The sequence below is a fragment of the Triturus cristatus genome, chromosome 12 (genome assembly GCF_964204655.1).
Source record: "Triturus cristatus chromosome 12, aTriCri1.1, whole genome shotgun sequence".
Taxonomy (NCBI): domain Eukaryota; kingdom Metazoa; phylum Chordata; class Amphibia; order Caudata; family Salamandridae; genus Triturus; species Triturus cristatus.
The window spans coordinates 248,391,679-248,412,157 of record NC_140595.1 but is presented as its reverse complement, the minus strand read 5'-3'; positions in this window follow the sequence as shown (position 1 = coordinate 248,412,157).

Genomic DNA, 20,479 nt, shown 5'->3' with positions numbered 1-20,479 from the left:
AGGTCTTAACTCTTACTCTGGCCTAATAGCTAAGGTCTTAGACTTGTACTATGGCCTAATGGTTAAGGTCTTAAATCTTACTCTGGCCTACTGGTTAAGGTCTTAACTCTTACTCTGGCCTAATAGCTAAGGTCTTAGACTCGTACTCTGGCCTAATGGTTAAGGTCTTAACTCTTACTCTGGCCTACTGGTTAAGGTCTTAACTCTTACACTGGCCTACTGGTTAAGGTCTTAACTCTTACTCTGGCCTAATAGCTAAGGTCTTAGACTCGTACTCTGGCCTAATGGTTAAGATGTTAACTCTTACTCTGGCCTAATAGCTAAGGTCTTAACTCTTACTCTGGCCTACTGGTTAAGGTCTTAACTCTTAATCTGGACTAATAGCTAAGGTCTTCGGCTCGTACTCTGGCCTAATGGTTAAGGTCCTAACTCTTACTCTGGCCTACTGGTTAAGGTCTTAACTCTTACTCTGGCCTGCTGGTTAAGGTCTTAACTCTTACTCTGGCCTAATAGCTAAGGTCTTAGACTAGTACTATGGCCTAATGGTTAAGGTCTTAACACTTACTCTGGCCTAATAGCTAAGGTCTTAACTTTTAGTCTGGCCTAATAGCTAAGGTCTTAGACTCATACTCTGGCCTAATGGTTAAGGTCTTAACTCTTACTCTGGCCTAATAGCTAAGGTCTTAGACTCGTACTCTGGCCTACTGGTTAAGGTCTTAACTCTTACTCTGGTCTAATAGCTAAGGTCTTAACTCTTACTCTGGCCTAATAGCTAAGGTCTTAGACTCATACTCTGGCCTAATGGTTAAGGTCTTAACTCTTACTCTGGCCTAATAGCTAAGGTCTTAGACTCGTGCTCTGGCCTAATGATTAAGGTCTTAACTCTTACTCTGACCTACTGGTTAAGGTCTTAACTCTTACTCTGGCCTAATAGCTAAGGTCTTCACTCTTACTCTGGCCTAATGGTTAAGGTCTTAACACTTACTCTGGCCTAATAGCTAAGGTCTTCACTCTTACTCTGGCCTAATAGCTAAGGTCTTAGACTCATACTCTGGCCTACTGGTTAAGGTCTTAACTCTTACTCTGGCCTACTGGTTAAGGTCTTAACTCTTACTCTGGCCTAAAAGCCAAGGTCTTAGACTCGTACTCTGGCCTAATGGTTAAGGTCTTAACTCTTATTCTGGCCTACTGGTTTAAGTCTTAACTCTTACTCTGGCCTAAAATCTAAGGTCTTAGACTCGTACTATGGCCTAATGGTTAAGGTCTTAACTCTTACTCTGGCCTAATAGCTAAGGTCTTAACTTTTAGTCTGGCCTAATAGCTAAGGTCTTAGACTCGTACTCTGGCCTACTGGTTAAGGTCTTAACTCTTACTCTGGCCTAATAGCTAAGGTCTTAGACTCGTACTATGGCCTACAGGTTAAGGTCTTAACTCTTAGTCTGGCCTAATGGTTAAGGTCTTAACTCTTACTCTGGCCTAATAGCTAAGGTCTTAGACTCGTACTATGGCCTACAGGTTAAGGTCTTAACTCTTAGTCTGGCCTAATGGTTAAGGTCTTAACTCTTACTCTGGCCTAATAGCTAAGGTCTTAGACTCGTACTCTGGCCTAATAGCTAAGGTCTTAGACTCGCACTCTGGCCTTCTGGTTAAGGTCGTAACTCTTACTCTGGCCTAATAGCTAAGGTCTTAGACTCGTACTCTGGCATAATGGTTAAGGTCTTAACTCTTACTCTGGCCTAATAGCTAAGGTCTTAATTTTTACTCTGGCCTAATATCTAAGGTCTTAGACTCGTACTCTGGCATAATGGTTAAGGTCTTAACTCTTACTCTGGCCTAATAGCTAAGGTCTTAATTCTTACTCTGGCCTAATAGCTAAGGTCTTAGACTCGTACTCTGGCCTAATGGTTAAGGTCTTAACTCTTACTCTGGCCTAATAGCTAAGGTCTTCACTCTTACTCTGGCCTAATGGTTAAGGTCTTAACACTTACTCTGGCCTAATAGCTAAGGTCTTCACTCTTACTCTGGCCTAATAGCTAAGGTCTTAACTCTTACTCTGGCCTAATAGCTAAGGTCTTAGACTCATACTCTGGCCTAATGGTTAAGGTCTTAACATTTACTCTGGCCTACTGGTTAAGGTCTTAACTCTTACTCTGGCCTACTGGTTAAGGTCTTAACTCTTACTCTGGCCTAATAGCCAAGGTCTGAGACTCGTACTCTGGCCAAATGGTTAAGGTCTTAACTCTTATTCTGGCCTACTGGTTTAAGTCTTAACTCTTACTCTGGCCTAAAAGCTAAGGTCTTAGACTCGTACTATGGCCTAATGGTTAAGGTCTTAACTCTTACTCTGGCCTAATAGCTAAGGTCTTAACTTTTAGTCTGGCCTAATAGCTAAGGTCTTAGACTCATACTCTGGCCTACTGGTTAAGGTCTTAACTCTTACTCTGGCCTAATAGCTAAGGTCTTAGACTTGTACTATGGCCTACAGGTTAAGGTCTTAACTATTAGTCTGGCCTAATGGTTAAGGTCTTAACTCTTACTCTGGCCTAATAGCTAAGGTCTTAGACTCGTACTATGGCCTACAGGTTAAGGTCTTAACTCTTAGTCTGGCCTAATGGTTAAGGTCTTAACTCTTACTCTGGCCTAATAGCTAAGGTCTTAGACTCGTACTCTGGCCTAATAGCTAAGGTCTTAGACTCGTACTCTGGCCTACTGGTTAAGGTCGTAACTCTTACTCTGGCCTAATAGCTAAGGTCTTAGACTCGTACTCTGGCATAATGGTTAAGGTCTTAACTCTTACTCTGGCCTAATAGCTAAGGTCTTAATTCTTACTCTGGCCTAATATCTAAGGTGTTAGACTCGTACTCTGGCATAATGGTTAAGGTCTTACTCTGGCCTAATAGCTAAGGTCTTAATTCTTACTCTGGCCTAATAGCTAAGGTCTTAGACTCGTACTCTGGCCTAATGGTTAAGGTCTTAACTCTTACTCTGGCCTAATAGCTAAGGTCTTAACTCTTACTCTTGCCTAATAGTTAAGGTCTTTGACTCGTACTCTGGCCTAATGGTTAAGGTCTTAACTCTTACTCTGGCCGAATAGCTAAGGTCTTAGACTCGTACTCTGGCCTAAAAGCTAAGGTCTTAGACTCGTACTATGGCCTACTGGTTAAGGTCGTAACTCTTACTCTGGCCTAATAGCTAAGGTCTTAGACTTGTACTCTGGCCTAATAGCTAAGGTCTTAGACTCGTACTCTGGCCTACTGGTTAAGGTCGTAACTCTTACTCTGGCCTAATAGCTAAGGTCTTAGACTCGTACACTGACATAATGGTTAAGGTCTTAACTCTTACTCTGGCCTAATAGCTAAGGTCTTAGACTCGTACTCTGGCCTAATGGTTAAGGTCTTAACACTTACTGTGGCCTAATAGCTAATGTCTTCACTCTTACTCTGGCCTAATAGCTATGGTATTAGACTCGTACTCTGGCCTAATGGTTAAGGTCTTAACTCTTACTCTGGCCTAATAGCTAAGGTCTTAACTCTTACTCTGGCCTAATAGCTAAGGTCTTAGACTCGTACTCTGGCCTAATAGCTAAGGTCTTAGACTCGTACTCTGGCCTACTGGTTAAGGTCTTAACACTTACTCTGACCTAATAGCTAAGGTCTTAGACTCGTACTCTGGCCTAATAGCTAAGGTCTTAGACTCGTACTCTGGCCTAATAGCTAAGGTCTTAGACTCGTACTCTGGCCTAATGGTTAAGGTCTTAACTCTTACTCTGGCCTAATAGCTAAGGTCTTAGACTCATACTCTGGCCTAATAGTTAAGGTCTTAACTCTTACTCTGGCCTAATATCTAAGGTCTTAACTCTTACTCTGGCCTAATAGCTAAGGACTTTGACTCGTACTATGGCCTAATGGTTAAGGTCGTAACTCTTACTCTGGCCTAATAGCTAAGGTCTTAACTTTTACTCTGGCCTAATAGCTAAGGTCTTAGACTCGTACTCTGGCCTAATGCTTAAGGTCTTAACTCTTACTCTAGCCTAATAGCTAAGTTCTTATACTCGTATTCTGGCCTAATGGTTAAGGTCTTAACTCTTATTCTGGCCTACTGGTTAAGGTCTTAACTCTTACTCTGGCCTAATAGCTAAGGTCTTAGACTCGTACTCTGGCCTAATAGCTAAGGTCTTAGACTCGTACTCTGGCCTACTGGTTAAGGTCTTAACACTTACTCTGACCTAATAGCTAAGGTCTTAGACTCGTACTCTGGCCTAATAGCAAAGGTCTTAACTCTTACTCTGGCCTAATAGCTAAGGTCTTAGACTCGTACTCTGGCCTAATGGTTAAGGTCTTAACTCTTACTCTGGCCTAATAGCTAAGGTCTTAGACTCGTACTCTGGCCTAATAGCTAAGGTCTTAGACTCGTACTCTGGCCTAATAGCTAAGGTCTTAGACTCGTACTATGGCCTAATGGTTAAGGTCTTAACTCTTACTCTGGCCTACTACTTAAGGTCTTAACTCTTACTCTGGCCTAATAGCTAAGGTCTTAGACTCGTACTCTGGCCTAATGGTTAAGGTCTTAACTTTTACACTGGCCTACTGGTTAAGGTCTTAACTCTTACTCTGGCCTACTGGTTAAGGTCTTAACTCTTACTCTGGCCTAATAGCTAAGGTCTTAGGCTCGTACTCTGGCCTAATGGTTAAGGTCTTAACTCTTACTCTGGCCTACTGGTTAAGGTCTTAACTCTTACTCTGGCCTAATAGCTAAGTTCTTAGACTCGTACTATGGCCTACTGGTTAAGGTCTTAACTCTTACTCTGGCCTGCTGGTTAAGGTCTTAACTCTTACTCTGGCCTAATAGCTAAGGTCTTAGACTAGTACTATGGCCTACAGGTTAAGGTCTTAACTCTTATTCTGGCCTACTGGTTTAAGTCTTAACTGTTACTCTGGCCTAATAGCTAAGGTCTTAGACTCGTACTATGGCCTAATGGTTAAGGTCTTAACTCTTACTCTGGCCTAATAGCTAAGGTCTTAACTTTTAGTCTAGGCTAATAGCTAAGGTCTTAGACTCGTACTCTGGCCTAATGGTTAAGGTCTTAACTCTTACTCTGGCCTAATAGCTAAGGTCTTAACTCTTACTCTGGCTTATTGGTTAAGGTCTTAACTCTTACTCTGGCCTAATAACTAAGGCCTTAACTCTTACTCTGGACTAATAGCTAAGGTCTTAACTCTTACTCTGGCCTAATAGCTAAGGTCTTAGGCTGGTACTCTGGCCTAATAGCTAAGGTCTTAGACTCGTACTCTGGCCTACTGGTTAAGGTCTTAACTCTTACTCTGGCCTAATAGCTAAGGTCTTAGACTCGTACTCTGGCCTAATGGTTAAGGTCTTAACACTTACTGTGGCCTAATAGCTAACGTCTTCACTCTTACTCTGGCCTAATAGCTAAGGTCTTAGACTCGTACTCTGGCCTAATGGTTAAGATCTTAACTCTTACTCTGGCCTAATAGCTAAGGTCTTAACTCTTACTCTGGCCTAATAGCTAAGGTCTTAGACTCGTACTCTGGCCTACTGGTTAAGGTCTTACTTCTTACTCTGGCCGAATAGCTAAGGTCTTAGACTCGTACTCTGGCCTAATAGCTAAGGTCTTAGACTCGTACTCTGGCCTACTAGTTAAGGTCTTAACTCTTACTCTGGCCTAATAGCTAAGGTCTTAGACTTGTACTATGGCCTAATGGTTAAGGTCTTAAATCTTACTCTGGCCTACTGGTTAAGGTCTTAACTCTTACTCTGGCCTAATAGCTAAGGTCTTAGACTGGTACTCTGGCCTAATGGTTAAGGTCTTAACTCTTACTCTGGCCTACTGGTTAAGGTCTTAACTCTTACACTGGCCTACTAGTTAAGGTCTTAACTCTTACTCTGGCCTAATAGCTAAGGTCTTAGACTCGTACTCTGGCCTAATGGTTAAGATCTTAACTCTTACTCTGGCCTAATAGCTAAGGTCTTAGACTCATACTCTGGCCTAATAGCTAAGGTCTTAGACTCGTACTCTGGCCTACTGGTTAAGGTCTTAACTCTTACTCTGGCCTAATAGCTAAGGTCTTAACTCTTACTCTGGCCTAATAGCTAAGGTCTTAGACTCGTACTATGGCCTAATGGTTAAGGTCTTAACTCTTACTCTGGCCTAATAGCTAAGGTCTTAGACTCGTACTCTGGCATAATGGTTAAGGTCTTAACTTTTACTCTGGCCTACTGGTTAAGGTCTTAACTCTTACTCTGGCCTACTGGTTAAGGTCTTAACTCTTACTCTGGCCTAATAGCTAAGGTCTTCGGCTCGTACTCTGGCCTAATGGTTAAGGTCCTAACTCTTACTCTGGCCTACTGGTTAAGGTCTTAACTCTTACTCTGGCCTGCTGGTTAAGGTCTTAATTCTTACTCTGGCCTAATAGCTAAGGTCTTAGACTAGTACTATGGCCTACAGGTTAAGGTCTTAACTCTTATTCTGGCCTACTGGTTTAAGTCTTAACTCTTACTCTGGCCTAAAAGCTAAGGTCTTAGACTCGTACTCTGGCATAATGGTTAAGGTCTTAACTCTTACTCTGGCCTAATAGCTAAGGTCTTAGACTCGTACTATGGCCTACAGGTTAATGTCTTAACTCTTAGTCTGGGCTAATGGTTAAGGTCTTAACTCTTACTCTGGCCTAATAGCTAAGGTCTTACACTCGTACTCTGGCCTAATAGCTAAGGTCTTAGTCTCGTACTCTGGCCTACTGGTTAAGGTCGTAACTCTTACTCTGGCCTAATAGCTAAGGTCTTAGACTCGTACTCTGGCATAATGGTTAAGGTCTTAACTCTTACTCTGGCCTAATAGCTAAGGTCTTAGACTCGTACTCTGGCCTAATGGTTAAGGTCTTAACACTTACTGTGGCCTAATAAATAAGGTCTTCACTCTTACTCTGGCCTAATAGCTAAGGTCTTAGACTCGTACTCTGGCCTAATGGTTCAGGTCTTAACTCTTACTCTGGTCTAATAGCTAAGGTCTTAACTCTTACTCTGGCCTAATAGTTAAGGTCTTGGACTCGTACTCTGGCCTACTGGTTAAGGTCTTAACTCTTACTCTGGCCGAATAGCTAAGGTCTTAGACTCGTACTCTGGCCTAATAGCTAAGGTCTTAGACTCGTACTATGGCCTACAGGTTAAGGTCTTAACTCTTAGTCTGGCCTAATGGTTAAGGTCTTAACTCTTACTCTGGCCTAATAGCTAAGGTCTTAGACTCGTACTCTGGCCTAATAGCTAAGGTTATAGACTCGTACTCTGGCCTACTGGTTAAGGTCGTAACTCTTACTCTGGCCTAATAGCTAAGGTCTTAGACTCATACTCTGGCATAATGGTTAAGGTCTTAACTCTTACTCTGGCCTAATAGCTAAGGTCTTAGACTCGTACTCTGGCCTAATGGTTAAGGTCTTAACACTTACTGTGGCCTAATAGCTAATGTCTTCACTCTTACCTTGGCCTAATAGCTAAGGTCTTAGACTCGTACTCTGGCCTAATGGTTAAGGTCTTAACTCTTACTCTGGCCTAATAGCTAAGGTCTTAACTCTTACTCTGGCCTAATAGCTAAGGTCTTAGACTCGTACTCTGGCCTAATGGTTAAGGTCTTAACTCTTACTCTGGCCTAATAGCTAAGGTCTTTGACTCGTACTATGGCCTACAGGTTAAGGTCTTAACTCTTGGTCTGGCCTAATGGTTCAGGTCTTAACTCTTACTCTGGCCTAATAGCTAAGGTCTAAGACTCATACTCTGGCCTAATGGTTAAGGTCTTAACTCTTACTCTGGCCTAATAGCTAAGGTCTTAACTCTTATTCTGGCCTAATAGCTAAGGTCTTAGACTCGTACTCTGGCCTACTTGTTAAGGTCTTACTTCTTACTCTGGCCGAATAGCTAAGGTCTTAGACTCGTACTCTGGCCTAATAGCTAAGGTCTTAGACTCGTACTCTGGCCTACTGGTTAAGGTCTTAACTCTTACTCTGGCCTAATAGCTAAGGTCTTAACTCTTACTCTGGCCTAATAGCTAACGTCTTAGACTTGTACTATGGCCTAATGGTTAAGGTCTTAAATCTTACTCTGGCCTACTGGTTAAGGTCTTAACTCTTACTCTGGCCTAATAGCTAAGGTCTTAGACTCGTACTCTGGCCTAATGGTTAAGGTCTTAACTCTTACTCTGGTCTAATAGCTAAGGTCTTAGACTCGTGCTCTGGCCTAATGGTTAAGGTCTTAACTTTTACTCTGGCCTACTGGTTAAGGTCTTAACTCTTACTCTGGCCTACTGGTTAAGGTCTTAACTCTTACTCTGGCCTAATAGCTAAGGTCTTCGGCTCGTACTCTGGCCTAATGGTTAAGGTCCTAACTCTTACTCTGGCCTACTGGTTAAGGTCTTAACTCTTACTCTGGCCTGCTGGTTAAGGTCTTAACTCTTACTCTGGCCTAATAGCTAAGGTCTTAGACTAGTACTATGGCCTACAGGTTAAGGTCTTAACTCTAATTCTGGCCTACTGGTTTAAGTCTTAACTCTTACTCTGGCCTAAAAGCTAAGGTCTTAGACTCGTACTCTGGCGTAATGGTTAAGGTCTTAACTCTTACTCTGGCCTAATAGCTAAGGTCTTAGACTCGTACTATGGCCTACAGGTTAATGTCTTAACTCTTAGTTTGGCCTAATGGTTAAGGTCTTAACTCTTACTCTGGCCTAGTAGCTAAGGTCTTAGACTCGTACTCTGGCCTAATGGTTAAGGTCTTAACACTTACTGTGGCCTAATAAATAAGGTCTTAACTCTTACTCTGGCCTAATAGCTAAGGTCTTAGACTCGTACTCTGGCCTAATGGTTAAGGTCTTAACTCTTACTCTGGCCTACTGGTTAAGGTCTTAACTCTTACACTGGCCTACTAGTTAAGGTCTTAACTCTTACTCTGGCCTAATAGCTAAGGTCTTAGACTCGTACTCTGGCCTAATGGTTAAGATCTTAACTCTTACTCTGGCCTAATAGCTAAGGTCTTAGACTCGTACTCTGGCCTACTGGTTAAGGTCTTAACTCTTACTCTGGCCTAATAGCTAAGGTCTTAACTCTTACTCTGGCCTAATAGCTAAGGTCTTAGACTCGTACTATGGCCTAATGGTTAAGGTCTTAACTCTTACTCTGGCCTAATAGCTAAGGTCTTAGACCCGTACTCTGGCATAATGGTTAAGGTCTTAACTTTTACTCTGGCCTACTGGTTAAGGTCTTAACTCTTACTCTGGCCTAATGGTTAAGGTCTTAACTCTTACTCTGGCCTAATAGCTAAGGTCTTCGGCTCGTACTCCCACCTAATGGTTAAGGTCCTAACTCTTACTCTGGCCTACTGGTTAAGGTCTTAACTCTTACTCTGGCCTGCTGGTTAAGGTCTTAACTCTTACTCTGGCCTAATAGCTAAGGTCTTAGACTAGTACTATGGCCTACAGGTTAAGGTCTTAACTCTTATTCTGGCCTACTGGTTTAAGTCTTAACTCTTACTCTGGCCTAAAAGCTAAGGTCTTAGACTCGTACTCTGGCATAATGGTTAAGGTCTTAACTCTTACTCTGGCCTAATAGCTAAGGTCTTAGACTCGTACTATGGCCTACAGGTTAATGTCTTAACTCTTAGTCTGGGCTAATGGTTAAGGTCTTAACTCTTACTCTGGCCTAATAGCTAAGGTCTTAGACTCGTACTCTGGCCTAATAGCTAAGGTCTTAGTCTCGTACTCTGGCCTACTGGTTAAGGTCGTAACTCTTACTCTGGCCTAATAGCTAAGGTCTTAGACTCGTACTCTGGCATAATGGTTAAGGTCTTAACACTTACTGTGGCCTAATAAATAAGGTCTTCACTCTTACTCTGGCCTAATAGCTAAGGTCTTAGACTCGTACTCTGGCCTAATGGTTAAGGTCTTAACTCTTACTCTGGTCTAATAGCTAAGGTCTTAACTCTTACTCTGGCCTAATAGTTAAGGTCTTAGACTCGTACTCTGGCCTACTGGTTAAGGTCTTAACTATTACTCTGGCCGAATAGCTAAGGTCTTAGACTCGTACTCTGGCCTAATAGCTAAGGTCTTAGACTCGTACTATGGCCTACAGGTTAAGGTCTTAACTCTTAGTCTGGCCTAATGGTTAAGGTCTTAACTCTTACTCTGGCCTAATAGCTAAGGTCTTAGACTCGTACTCTGGCCTAATAGCTAAGGTTATAGACTCGTACTCTGGCCTACTGGTTAAGGTCGTAACTCTTACTCTGGCCTAATAGCTAAGGTCTTAGACTCATACTCTGGCATAATGGTTAAGGTCTTAACTCTTACTCTGGCCTAATAGCTAAGGTCTTAGACTCGTACTCTGGCCTAATGGTTAAGGTCTTAACATTTACTGTGGCCTAATAGCTAATGTCTTCACTCTTACCTTGGCCTAATAGCTAAGGTCTTAGACTCGTACTCTGGCCTAATGGTTAAGGTCTTAACTCTTACTCTGGCCTAATAGCTAAGGTCTTAACTCTTACTCTGGCCTAATAGCTAAGGTCTTAGACTCGTACTCTGGCCTAATGGTTAAGGTCTTAACTCTTACTCTGGCCTAATAGCTAAGGTCTTAGACTCGTACTCTGGCCTAATGGTTAAGGTCTTAACTCTTACTCTGGCCTACTGGTTAAGGTCTTAACTCTTACACTGGCCTACTAGTTAAGGTCTTAACTCTTACTCTGGCCTAATAGCTAAGGTCTTAGACTCGTACTCTGGCCTAATGGTTAAGATCTTAACTCTTACTCTGGCCTAATAGCTAAGGTCTTAGACTCGTACTCTGGCCTACTGGTTAAGGTCTTAACTCTTACTCTGGCCTAATAGCTAAGGTCTTAACTCTTACTCTGGCCTAATAGCTAAGGTCTTAGACTCGTACTATGGCCTAATGGTTAAGGTCTTAACTCTTACTCTGGCCTAATAGCTAAGGTCTTAGACCCGTACTCTGGCATAATGGTTAAGGTCTTAACTTTTACTCTGGCCTACTGGTTAAGGTCTTAACTCTTACTCTGGCCTAATGGTTAAGGTCTTAACTCTTACTCTGGCCTAATAGCTAAGGTCTTCGGCTCGTACTCCCACCTAATGGTTAAGGTCCTAACTCTTACTCTGGCCTACTGGTTAAGGTCTTAACTCTTACTCTGGCCTGCTGGTTAAGGTCTTAACTCTTACTCTGGCCTAATAGCTAAGGTCTTAGACTAGTACTATGGCCTACAGGTTAAGGTCTTAACTCTTATTCTGGCCTACTGGTTTAAGTCTTAACTCTTACTCTGGCCTAAAAGCTAAGGTCTTAGACTCGTACTCTGGCATAATGGTTAAGGTCTTAACTCTTACTCTGGCCTAATAGCTAAGGTCTTAGACTCGTACTATGGCCTACAGGTTAATGTCTTAACTCTTAGTCTGGGCTAATGGTTAAGGTCTTAACTCTTACTCTGGCCTAATAGCTAAGGTCTTAGACTCGTACTCTGGCCTAATAGCTAAGGTCTTAGTCTCGTACTCTGGCCTACTGGTTAAGGTCGTAACTCTTACTCTGGCCTAATAGCTAAGGTCTTAGACTCGTACTCTGGCATAATGGTTAAGGTCTTAACACTTACTGTGGCCTAATAAATAAGGTCTTCACTCTTACTCTGGCCTAATAGCTAAGGTCTTAGACTCGTACTCTGGCCTAATGGTTAAGGTCTTAACTCTTACTCTGGTCTAATAGCTAAGGTCTTAACTCTTACTCTGGCCTAATAGTTAAGGTCTTAGACTCGTACTCTGGCCTACTGGTTAAGGTCTTAACTATTACTCTGGCCGAATAGCTAAGGTCTTAGACTCGTACTCTGGCCTAATAGCTAAGGTCTTAGACTCGTACTATGGCCTACAGGTTAAGGTCTTAACTCTTAGTCTGGCCTAATGGTTAAGGTCTTAACTCTTACTCTGGCCTAATAGCTAAGGTCTTAGACTCGTACTCTGGCCTAATAGCTAAGGTTATAGACTCGTACTCTGGCCTACTGGTTAAGGTCGTAACTCTTACTCTGGCCTAATAGCTAAGGTCTTAGACTCATACTCTGGCATAATGGTTAAGGTCTTAACTCTTACTCTGGCCTAGTAGCTAAGGTCTTAGACTCGTACTCTGGCCTAATGGTTAAGGTCTTAACACTTACTGTGGCCTAATAGCTAATGTCTTCACTCTTACCTTGGCCTAATAGCTAAGGTCTTAGACTCGTACTCTGGCCTAATGGTTAAGGTCTTAACTCTTACTCTGGCCTAATAGCTAAGGTCTTAACTCTTACTCTGGCCTAATAGCTAAGGTCTTAGACTCGTACTCTGGCCTAATGGTTAAGGTCTTAACTCTTACTCTGGCCTAATAGCTAAGGTCTTTGACTCGTAATATGGCCTACAGGTTAAGGTCTTAACTCTTGGTCTGGCCTAATGGTTCAGGTCTTAACTCTTACTCTGGCCTAATAGCTAAGGTCTTAGACTCGTACTCTGGCCTAATGGTTAAGGTCTTAACTCTTACTCTGGCCTAATAGCTAAGGTCTTAACTCTTATTCTGGCCTAATAGCTAAGGTCTTAGACTCGTACTCTGGCCTACTTGTTAAGGTCTTACTTCTTACTCTGGCCGAATAGCTAAGGTCTTAGACTCGTACTCTGGCCTAATAGCTAAGGTCTTACTTCTTACTCTGGCCGAATAGCTAAGGTCTTAGACTCGTACTCTGGCCTAATAGCTAAGGTCTTAGACTCGTACTCTGGCCTACTGGTTAAGGTCTTAACTCTTACTCTGGCCTAATAGCTAAGGTCTTAACTCTTACTCTGGCCTAATAGCTAACGTCTTAGACTTGTACTATGGCCTAATGGTTAAGGTCTTAAATCTTACTCTGGCCTACTGGTTAAGGTCTTAACTCTTACTCTGGCCTAATAGCTAAGGTCTTAGACTCGTACTCTGGCCTAATGGTTAAGATCTTAACTCTTACTCTGGCCTAATAGCTAAGGTCTTAGACTCATACTCTGGCCTAATAGCTAAGGTCTTAGACTCGTACTTTGGCCTACTGGTTAAGGTCTTAACTCTTACTCTGGCCTAATAGCTAAGGTCTTAACTCTTACTCTGGCCTAATAGCTAAGGTCTTAGACTCGTACTATGGCCTAATGGTTAAGGTCTTAACTCTTACTCTGGCCTAATAGCTAAGGTCTTAGACTCGTGCTCTGGCCTAATGGTTAAGGTCTTAACTTTTACTCTGGCCTACTGGTTAAGGTCTTAACTCTTACTCTGGCCTACTGGTTAAGGTCTTAACTCTTACTCTGGCCTAATAGCTAAGGTCTTCGGCTCGTACTCTGGCCTAATGGTTAAGGTCCTAACTCTTACTCTGGCCTACTGGTTAAGGTCTTAACTCTTACTCTGGCCTGCTGGTTAAGGTCTTAACTCTTACTCTGGCCTAATAGCTAAGGTCTTAGACTAGTACTATGGCCTACAGGTTAAGGTCTTAACTCTAATTCTGGCCTACTGGTTTAAGTCTTAACTCTTACTCTGGCCTAAAAGCTAAGGTCTTAGACTCGTACTCTGGCATAATGGTTAAGGTCTTAACTCTTACTCTGGCCTAATAGCTAAGGTCTTAGACTCGTACTATGGCCTACAGGTTAATGTCTTAACTCTTAGTTTGGCCTAATGGTTAAGGTCTTAACTCTTACTCTGGCCTAGTAGCTAAGGTCTTAGACTCGTACTCTGGCCTAATAGCTAAGGTCTTAGACTCGTACTCTGGCCTACTGGTTAAGGTCGTAACTCTTACTCTGGCATAATAGCTAAGGTCTTAGACTCGTACTCTGGCATAATGGTTAAGGTCTTAACTCTTACTCTGGCCTAATAGCTAAGGTCTTAGACTCGTACTCTGGCCTAATGGTTAAGGTCTTAACACTTACTGTGGCCTAATAAATAAGGTCTTCACTCTTACTCTGGCCTAATAGCTAAGGTCTTAGACCTGTACTATGGCCTAATGGTTAAGGTCTTAAATCTTACTCTGGCCTACTGGTTAAGGTCTTAACTCTTACTCTGGCCTAAAAGCTAAGGTCTTAGACTCGTACTCTGGCCTAATGGTTAAGGTCTTAACTCTTACTCTGGCCTACTGGTTAAGGTCTTAACTCTTACACTGGCCTACTAGTTAAGGTCTTAACTCTTACTCTGGCCTAATAGCTAAGGTCTTAGACTCGTACTCTGGCCTAATGGTTAAGATCTTAACTCTTACTCTGGCCTAATAGCTAAGGTCTTAGACTCATACTATGGCCTAATAGCTAAGGTCTTAGACTCATACTCTGGCCTACTGGTTAAGGTCTTAACTCTTACTCTGGCCTAATAGCTAAGGTCTTAACTCTTTCTCTGGCCTAATAGCTAAGGTCTTAGACTCGTACTATGGCCTAATGGTTAAGGTCTTAACTCTTACTCTGGCCTAATAGCTAAGGTCTTAGACTCGTACTCTGACATAATGGTTAAGGTCTTAACTTTTACTATGGCCTACTGGTTAAGGTCTTAACTCTTACTCTGGCCTACTGGTTAAGGTCTTAACTCTTACTCTGGCCTAATAGCTAAGGTCTTCGGCTCGTACTCTGGCCTAATGGTTAAGGTCCTAACTCTTACTCTGGCCTACTGGTTAAGGTCTTAACTCTTACTCTGGCCTGCTGGTTAAGGTCTTAACTCTTACTCTGGCCTAATAGCTAAGGTCTTAGACTAGTACTATGGCCTACAGGTTAAGGTCTTAACTCTTATTCTGGCCTACTGGTTTAAGTCTTAACTCTTACTCTGGCCTAAAAGCTAAGGTCTTAGACTCGTACTCTGGCATAATGGTTAAGGTCTTAGACTCGTACTCTGGCCAAATAGCTAAGGTCTTAGTCTCGTACTCTGGCCTACTGGTTAAGGTCGTAACTCTTACTCTGGCCTAATAGCTAAGGTCTTAGACTCGTACTCTGGCATAATGGTTAAGGTCTTAACTCTTACTCTGGCCTAATAGCTAAGGTCTTAGACTCGTACTCTGGCCTAATGGTTAAGGTCTTAACACTTACTGTGGCCTAATAAATAAGGTCTTCACTCTTACTCTGGCCTAATAGCTAAGGTCTTAGACTCGTACTCTGGCCTAATGGTTAAGGTCTTAACTCTTACTCTGGTCTAATAGCTAAGGTCTTAGACTCGTACTCTGGCCTACTGGTTAAGGTCTTAACTCTTACTCTGGCCGAATAGCTAAGGTCTTAGACTCGTACTCTGGCCTAATAGCTAAGGTCTTAGACTCGTACTATGGCCTACAGGTTAAGGTCTTAACTCTTACTCTGGCCTAATAGCTAAGGTCTTAACTCGTACTCTGGCCTAATAGCTAACGTCTTAGACTTGTACTATGGCCTAATGGTTAAGGTCTTAAATCTTACTCTGGCCTAATAGCTAAGGTCTTAGACTCGTACTCTGGCCTAATAGCTAAGGTTATAGACTCGTACTCTGGCCTACTGGTTAAGGTCGTAACTCTTACTCTGGCCTAATAGCTAAGGTCTTAGACTCATACTCTGGCATAATGGTTAAGGTCTTAACTCTTACTCTGGCCTAATAGCTAAGGTCTTAGACTCGTACTCTGGCCTAATGGTTAAGGTCTTAACAGTTACTGTGGCCTAATAGCTAATGTCTTCACTCTTACTCTGGCCTAATAGCTAAGGTCTTAGACTCGTACTCTGGCCTAATGGTTAAGGTCTTAACTCTTACTCTGGCCTAATAGCTAAGGTCTCAACTCTTACTCTGGCCTAATAGCTAAGGTCTTAGACTCGTACTCTGGCCTAATGGTTAAGGTCTTAACTCTTACTCTGGCCTAATAGCTAAGGTCTTTGACTCGTACTATGGCCTACAGGTTAAGGTCTTAACTCTTGGTCTGGCCTAATGGTTCAGGTCTTAACTCTTACTCTGGCCTAATAGCTAAGGTCTTAACTCTTACTCTGGCCTAATAGCTAACGTCTTACACTTGTACTATGGCCTAATGGTTAAGGTCTTAAATCTTACTCTGGCCTACTGGTTAAGGTCTTAACTCTTACTCTGGCCTAATAGCTAAGGTCTTAGACTCGTACTCTGGCCTAATGGTTAAGGTCTTAACTCTTACTCTGGCCTACTAGTTAAGGTCTTAACTCTTACACTGGCCTACTGGTTAAGGTCTTAACTCTTACTCTGGCCTAATAGCTAAGGTCTTAGACTCGTACTCTGGCCTAATGGTTAAGATCTTAACTCTTACTCTGGCCTAATAGCTAAGGTCTTAGACTCATACTCTGGCCTAATAGCTAAGGTCTTAGACTCGTACTCTGGCCTACTGGTTAAGGTCTTAACTCTTACTCTGGCCTAATAGCTAAGGTCTTAACTCTTACTCTGGCCTAATAGCTAAGGTCTTAGACTCGTACTATGGCCTAATGGTTAAGGTCTTAACTCTTACTCTGGCCTAATAGCTAAGGTCTTAGACTCGTGCTCTGGCCTAATGGTTAAGGTCTTAACTTTTACTCTGGCCTACTGGTTAAGGTCTTAACTCTTACTCTGGCCTACTGGTTAAGGTCTTAACTCTTACTCTGGCCTAATAGCTAAGGTCTTCGGCTCGTACTCTGGCCTAATGGTTAAGGTCCTAACTCTTACTCTGGCCTACTGGTTAAGGTCTTAACTCTTACTCTGGCCTGCTGGTTAAGGTCTTAACTCTTACTCTGGCCTAATAGCTAAGGTCTTAGACTAGTACTATGGCCTACAGGTTAAGGTCTTAACTCTTATTCTGGCCTACTGGTTTAAGTCTTAACTCTTACTCTGGCCTAAAAGCTAAGGTCTTAGACTCGTACTCTGGCATAATGGTTAAGGTCTTAACTCTTACTCTGGCCTAATAGCTAAGGTCTTAGACTCGTACTATGGCCTACAGGTTAATGTCTTAACTCTTAGTCTGGGCTAATGGTTAAGGTCTTAACTCTTACTCTGGCCTAATAGCTAAGGTCTTAGACTCGTACTCTGGCCTAATAGCTAAGGTCTTAGTCTCGTACTCTGGCCTACTGGTTAAGGTCGTAACTCTTACTCTGGCCTAATAGCTAAGGTCTTAGACTCGTACTCTGGCATAATGGTTAAGGTCTTAACACTTACTGTGGCCTAATAAATAAGGTCTTCACTCTTACTCTGGCCTAATAGCTAAGGTCTTAGACTCGTACTCTGGCCTAATGGTTAAGGTCTTAACTCTTACTCTGGTCTAATAGCTAAGGTCTTAACTCTTACTCTGGCCTAATAGTTAAGGTCTTAGACTCGTACTCTGGCCTACTGGTTAAGGTCTTAACTATTACTCTGGCCGAATAGCTAAGGTCTTAGACTCTTACTCTGGCCTAATAGCGAAGGTCTTAGACTCGTACTATGGCCTACAGGTTAAGGTCTTAACTCTTAGTCTGGCCTAATGGTTAAGGTCTTAACTCTTACTCTGGCCTAATAGCTAAGGTCTTAGACTCGTACTCTGGCCTAATAGCTAAGGTTATAGACTCGTACTCTGGCCTACTGGTTAAGGTCGTAACTCTTACTCTGGCCTAATAGCTAAGGTCTTAGACTCATACTCTGGCATAATGGTTAAGGTCTTAACTCTTACTCTGGCCTAATAGCTAAGGTCTTAGACTCGTACTCTGGCCTAATGGTTAAGGTCTTAACACTTACTGTGGCCTAATAGCTAATGTCTTCACTCTTACCTTGGCCTAATAGCTAAGGTCTTAGACTCGTACTCTGGCCTAATGGTTAAGGTCTTAACTCTTACTCTGGCCTAATAGCTAAGGTCTTAACTCTTACTCTGGCCTAATAGCTAAGGTCTTAGACTCGTACTCTGGCCTAATGGTTAAGGTCTTAACTCTTACTCTGGCCTAATAGCTAAGGTCTTTGACTCGTACTATGGCCTACAGGTTAAGGTCTTAACTCTTGGTCTGGCCTAATGGTTCAGGTCTTAACTCTTACTCTGGCCTAATAGCTAAGGTCTTAGACTCGTACTCTGGCCTAATGGTTAAGGTCTTAACTCTTACTCTGGCCTAATAGCTAAGGTCTTAACTCTTATTCTGGCCTAATAGCTAAGGTCTTAGACTCGTACTCTGGCCTACTTGTTAAGGTCTTACTTCTTACTCTGGCCGAATAGCTAAGGTCTTAGACTCGTACTCTGGCCTAATAGCTAAGGTCTTACTTCTTACTCTGGCCGAATAGCTAAGGTCTTAGACTCGTACTCTGGCCTAATAGCTAAGGTCTTAGACTCGTACTCTGGCCTACTGGTTAAGGTCTTAACTCTTACTCTGGCCTAATAGCTAAGGTCTTAACTCTTACTCTGGCCTAATAGCTAACGTCTTAGACTTGTACTGTGGCCTAATGGTTAAGGTCTTAAATCTTACTCTGGCCTACTGGTTAAGGTCTTAACTCTCACTCTGGCCTAATAGCTAAGGTCTTCGGCTCGTACTCTGGCCTAATGGTTAAGGTCCTAACTCTTACTCTGGCCTACTGGTTAAGGTCTTAACTCTTACTCTGGCCTGCTGGTTAAGGTCTTAACTCTTACTCTGGCCTAATAGCTAAGGTCTTAGACTAGTACTATGGCCTACAGGTTAAGGTCTTAACTCTTATTCTGGCCTACTGGTTTAAGTCTTAACTCTTACTCTGGCCTAAAAGCTAAGGTCTTAGACTCGTACTCTGGCATAATGGTTAAGGTCTTAACTCTTACTCTGGCCTAATAGCTAAGGTCTTAGACTCGTACTATGGCCTACAGGTTAATGTCTTAACTCTTAGTCTGGGCTAATGGTTAAGGTCTTAAATCTTACTCTGGCCTAATAGCTAAGGTCTTAGACTCGTACTCTGGCCTAATAGCTAAGGTCTTAGTCTCGTACTCTGGCCTACTGGTTAAGGTCGTAACTCTTACTCTGGCCTAATAGCTAAGGTCTTAGACTCGTACTCTGGCATAATGGTTAAGGTCTTAACACTTACTGTGGCCTAATAAATAAGGTCTTCACTCTTACTCTGGCCTAATAGCTAAGGTCTTAGACTCGTACTCTGGCCTAATGGTTAAGGTCTTAACTCTTACTCTGGTCTAATAGCTAAGGTCTTAACTCTTACTCTGGCCTAATAGTTAAGGTCTTAGACTCGTACTCTGGCCTACTGGTTAAGGTCTTAACTATTACTCTGGCCGAATAGCTAAGGTCTTAGACTTGTACTCTGGCCTAATAGCTAAGGTCTTAGACTCGTACTATGGCCTACAGGTTAAGGTCTTAACTCTTAGTCTGGCCTAATGGTTAAGGTCTTAACTCTTACTCTGGCCTAATAGCTAAGGTCTTAGACTCGTACTCTGGCCTAATAGCTAAGGTTATAGACTCGTACTCTGGCCTACTGATTAAGGTCGTAACTCTTACTCTGGCCTAATAGCTAAGGTCTTAGACTCATACTCTGGCATAATGGTTAAGGTCTTAACTCTTACTCTGGCCTAATAGCTAAGGTCTTAGACTCGTACTCTGGCCTAATGGTTAAGGTCTTAACACTTACTGTGGCCTAATAGCTAATGTCTTCACTCTTACCTTGGCCTAATAGCTAAGGTCTTAGACTCGTACTCTGGCCTAATGGTTAAGGTCTTAACTCTTACTCTGGCCTAATAGCTAAGGTCTTAACTCTTACTCTGGCCTAATAGCTAAGGTCTTAGACTCGTACTCTGGCCTAATGGTTTAGGTCTTAACTCTTACTCTGGCCTAATAGCTAAGGTCTTTGACTCGTACTATGGCCTACAGGTTAAGGTCTTAACTCTTGGTCTGGCCTAATGGTTCAGGTCTTAACTCTTACTCTGGCCTAATAGCTAAGGTCTTAGACTCGTACTCTGGCCTAATGGTTAAGGTCTTAACTCTTACTCTGGCCTAATAGCTAAGGTCTTAACTCTTATTCTGGCCTAATAGCTAAGGTCTTAGACTCGTACTCTGGCCTACTTGTTAAGGTCTTACTTCTTACTCTGGCCGAATAGCTAAGGTCTTAGACTCGTACTCTGGCCTAATAGCTAAGGTCTTACTTCTTACTCTGGCCGAATAGCTAAGGTCTTAGACTCGTACTCTGGCCTAATAGCTAAGGTCTTAGACTCGTACTCTGGCCTACTGGTTAAGGTCTTAACTCTTACTCTGGCCTAATAGCTAAGGTCTTAACTCTTACTCTGGCCTAATAGCTAACGTCTTAGACTTGTACTATGGCCTAATGGTTAAGGTCTTAAATCTTACTCTGGCCTACTGGTTAAGGTCTTAACTCTTACTCTGGCCTAATAGCTAAGGTCTTAGACTCGTACTCTGGCCTAATGGTTAAGGTCTTAACTCTTACTCTGGCCTACTGGTTAAGGTCTTAACTCTTACACTGGCCTACTGGTTAAGGTCTTAACTCTTACTCTGGCCTAATAGCTAAGGTCTTAGACTCGTACTCTGGCCTAATGGTTAAGATCTTAA